This window comes from Thamnophis sirtalis, unplaced genomic scaffold, assembly GCF_051295495.1.
Source record: "Thamnophis sirtalis isolate CommonGarterSnake01/CBP01778 unplaced genomic scaffold, rThaSir2_p1.2 scaffold_2, whole genome shotgun sequence".
Lineage (NCBI taxonomy): Eukaryota > Metazoa > Chordata > Lepidosauria > Squamata > Natricidae > Thamnophis > Thamnophis sirtalis.
The window spans coordinates 108,088,514-108,092,608 of NW_028261382.1; the positions used below are offsets into that span (position 1 = coordinate 108,088,514).

Sequence of the window (4,095 nt, forward strand, 5' to 3'; positions counted from 1 at the left end):
AATGTATTTATTCAACTCAATTTAGGCATCGCCCAACTCCAACCGACTCTGGACAGGTCACACCATAAAAACCAATACAGACCAATACCAGATGGGATCCAGACACTATATGGAGACAAATTGCAAGATTCAGGTATTCATAAAAACCAACTGAACCATCGCAGCGATTCACTTAACAACTGTTGCAAGAAAGATTGTAAAATGGGGCAAAATTCACTTAGCAACAGAAATGTTGGACTCAATTGTGGCCATAAGCCGAGGACTGCCTGTACCAACCATTTATACTTTCACCTCTGCATAGGGTAGTTGTGTTGTACGTAATATGAGTCGTAGTGGCGCAGTGGTTAGAATGCAGTATTGCAGGCTAGCTCACTGCCAACAGTTCGATCCTGGCTGGCTCAATGTTGCATCCTTTCGAGGTCGGGTAAAACGAGGACCCAGATTGTTGGGGTCAATATGCTGATTTTGTAAACCGCTTTGGAGATTGCTGTGAAACACTGTGGAGCCATATGTAAGTCTAGGTGCTATTTCTACTGCTAACTGAAGTCACTGCCATGAGTTCGATCCTGACCAGCTCAAGGTTGACTCAGCCTTCCATCCTTCTCTGAGGTCAGCAAAATGAGGACCCAGATTGTTGGTTGATTTTGCTGATTTTGCAGACCGTTTTAGAGAGTGCTGTAAAACACTGTGGACTGTATATGAGTTAAAGTGCTATTGCTATGCTGTCAATACGTGTGCTGAAAGAGACCTAGAAATGTGTTTTTCACCCACCTTTAATTTTCTGTCTTTTTCCAGGTGGGCCCTTCACCGCACCCCAAAGAATGGTAGTCTGTTGTTGTAAACATCCCCGACTGGAAGCTGGAAAACGTAGCTTTCAGTCCGATGTTTGCTGCCGCCGGCTACTCATAAACAACGCTGGAAGGAAAAGATCCATTATCAAGAGGCTTTCTTTTAAAGCTGGCAGGTACTTCTACTGTAATTCCCTGAAAGTAAAACTGGGTCCTATGTTAATTTTTGCTCCAAAAGACACATTAGGTCTTATTTTCTGATTGGGTCTTATTTTTTGGGGGGGGGAAACACAGTACTAATTGCGTCCATCTGGCTGCTGATCTTAACTGGGGCTTATTTTGGGGGTAGGGCTTATATTACGAGCATCCCGGAAAAAATTATGCTAGGGCTTATTTTCCGGTTGGGATTTATTTTCGGGGAAACACGATATAGGATCTGTAACACAGGCTTTTGGTTGAGAGGAGGAGGAAAAGGGTTCCACCACAAAACCGCGTTCGACTAAAGGGTGCTCGACGAAACCGCATAGCTGACGTCATCACAGCGCGACAACAGCGCGGAGAAAAAAGCACGCTGTAAACGCTAAAACTAAAATTAACCCCTAAACCTAAACCTAACCCCCTAAACCTAATCCTAACCCTAAACCTAACCCTTAACCTAACGCTAAACCTAATCCTAACCCTTAACCTCACCCTAAACCTAACCCTAACCCTTAACCTAACCCTTAACCTAACCCTAAACCTAACCCTAAACCTAACCCTAAACCTAACCCTTACCTTAAGTTGAATCGGCTTGCTTTCAAAGCGCTATTTAAAGCGCCCTTCTTTCTCCGCGCTTGCTGTTGTCGCCCTGTTGATGACGTCAGCGACGCGGTTTAATTGGGCACCCTTTAGTCGAGCACGGTTTTGTCGTGCCACGGAGGAAAAGAAATATCTGGCAGTAGGGATGATAACATTTTCCTGTTGACCTTAAAGCAGAGGTGGGGAACAATGACCCTTTTGTGGACTTGTGGACTTCAATTCCCAGCATGGCTGGCTGAGGAATTCTGGGAGTTGAAGTCCACAAGTCATAAAGGGGCCAGCGTTCCCTACCCCTGCCTTCAAGGGAATGTCAGTTTTCTCTGGACAAGTCCATGTGTGAGCAATCCGGGGGGGGTGGGGGGGGTTGGCATCCATTTTTCCTCCCTTGGATTTGCCAATACCAGTAAATTGGGTTAATATTTACAGATATTTAACTTAAAACCGATTGTTTAGGGAGTGTTCAAATTTAAAACAGCCCCGAAAATAGTGACTAATGACCGTTTTTTCAAGCTTATGACCGTTGCAACATCCCCAGTGCCACGTGATTGACATTCAGACGCTCCGCAACTGTGTCACGTTGATGACGGTTGCGGTGTCCTGGGGTTCCTGCGATCTCCTTTTGCGACCTTCTGACAAGCAAAGTCAACGGGGAAGCGAAGCCAGATTCGCTTAACAAGCGCCTTACTGACCTAAAAGCTGCTGTGATTCACTTAATGGCCGTGGCCAGAAAGGTGATAAAATTGAGCAAAACCCGCTTGAGAAACGTCTCACCTAGCAACGGAAATTTGGGGCTCAGTTGTGGTTGTAACGTGGAGGATTACTTGTATAGAATTACCGTGTTTCCCCGAAAATAAGACAGGGACTTATTTTCTTTTGACCCCCCAAAATAAGCACTTGGCCTTATTTTCGGGGAGGTTTTATTATTTTTGAGGTGCAAGAGGCGGTGAGCATGGTCACCTCGTGGTTGCTGCTGTATTGCAATATTTTAGGGGAGGGCTTATTTTGGGGGGAGGGCTTATTTTAGTGCATGCGCTCAAAAGCCCGATTAGGGCTTATTTTTGGGGAAACAGGGTAGGCCATTGATCATTATGGGCAACCAAAGCCAACTGCATTGCTATTAGAGGCAGAGATTACTGTAAGGTCTATCCGTTTCTTTTTCTTTCTTTTCTTCATGATTTTTGCTTTCATGTGTTCCCTCTCGGACTGAGCAGTGCTGTTTGTTTATTTTATTAAATAGAAACTCCTCAGCATTTCTGCTTCTTAAGACTACAGTTTTGGACAACTTGAGAAACACCTACCCACACATTCATTTAAGCTTCTTGGCACTCCGTTGAGAGCTGATCAGTTAAGGGCGATGAGAAATAAAAGAGGAAAAAATTCAAGGTGCTTATCTGGCATCTGAAACTAACACTCTGTGCTTCTAAATGTTGGCGTGCCCCCTATAGTTTCCTCTATTTGTTTTACGTTGTCACACTTGTTGGCTGCCAGCTATTTTATAAGTGGACGTTCGTCAGCTGTGTTATTGTCAAGATCAGACTAAAAGGACATCCGACTCAAATCGGTGCATCTCGGCTCAACTTAACCCCATTAAGTTTCCGTGTTGGGGGGAAAACAGAGAGAAATATAAAGTGGCAGCTGCCATTTGCTCTTTGTCTCAAAAGGGAGATACTAAACTGAACAAATAAAACAACAAGCCCTTTCCGCATTTGTCCGAAGACAAAATGTTCTAGTCATAGAAAGGTGAAATCAAGTGCATCTGAAATCCAAATTTAGAAGAAGCGCGTGTGATGACCAATTACAAATCAGATTTGATATAAAATCCCAAAAGGTTAATATTTGGGGGGCACCTCCAACATAGCCTTACTTAAATCCTGATAGCGCTGGAGAAGCCGTTATCATTATCCTCGTTTAGTTGGAAGGACAAAATATCATTAATATTGTTTGTTATTACAGTTATAGCTCATCTTCGGGTCCTTTGGAGACTCCTAGTAGCCTAAGGAAAGGCCCACCGAGTTACTCATGTCTTGGCTTATCCTCATGGTTCTGTTAGCTCTACTGTATCTTTGGTTTACGGAAACCTACTTGTTTTATTTAATTCCCGAGCATAATTTTTATTCCTTTGTTCTTGCTGTGATGTTGTTTTTAAAATATGTTCTTCGGCGTTAAAAAATCCCCTAATAAATATTTAAAGAAAGAAAAAAAGTACAGTACCCATTTATTTTTTGCTATTTGTCTGTTGCTTTAAACGTCCTTGACTTGCAAGAGTTCATGTATCCTGTTTCCCTGAAAATAAGACCTCCCCGGATAATAAGCCCAATTGGGCTTTTGCGTGCATGCGCTAAAATAAGCCCTCCCCTGAAAATAAGGCCTCCCTTGAAAACATTGCAACACAGAAGAATCCATGAAGGGACCACGCTCACCGCCTTCTGCACCTCAAAAATAATAAGACCTCCCCGAAAATAAGGCCAAGCGCTTATTTCAGGGATCAAAAGAAAATTTTCAGGGAAAC

The 4,095-nt window shown here is 43.3% G+C and overlaps 1 long non-coding RNA gene across 1 annotated transcript; it reads left to right on the top strand.

Moving 5' to 3' along the window:
• The first annotated feature begins 804 nt into the window (after positions 1-804).
• LOC148049119 (uncharacterized) lies at positions 805-3,788 on the top strand. The gene is made up of 2 exons (XR_015695593.1): positions 805-964; positions 2,824-3,788. It is a non-coding gene; the product is annotated as an uncharacterized LOC148049119 (long non-coding RNA).
• Positions 3,789-4,095: the final 307 nt, after the last annotated feature.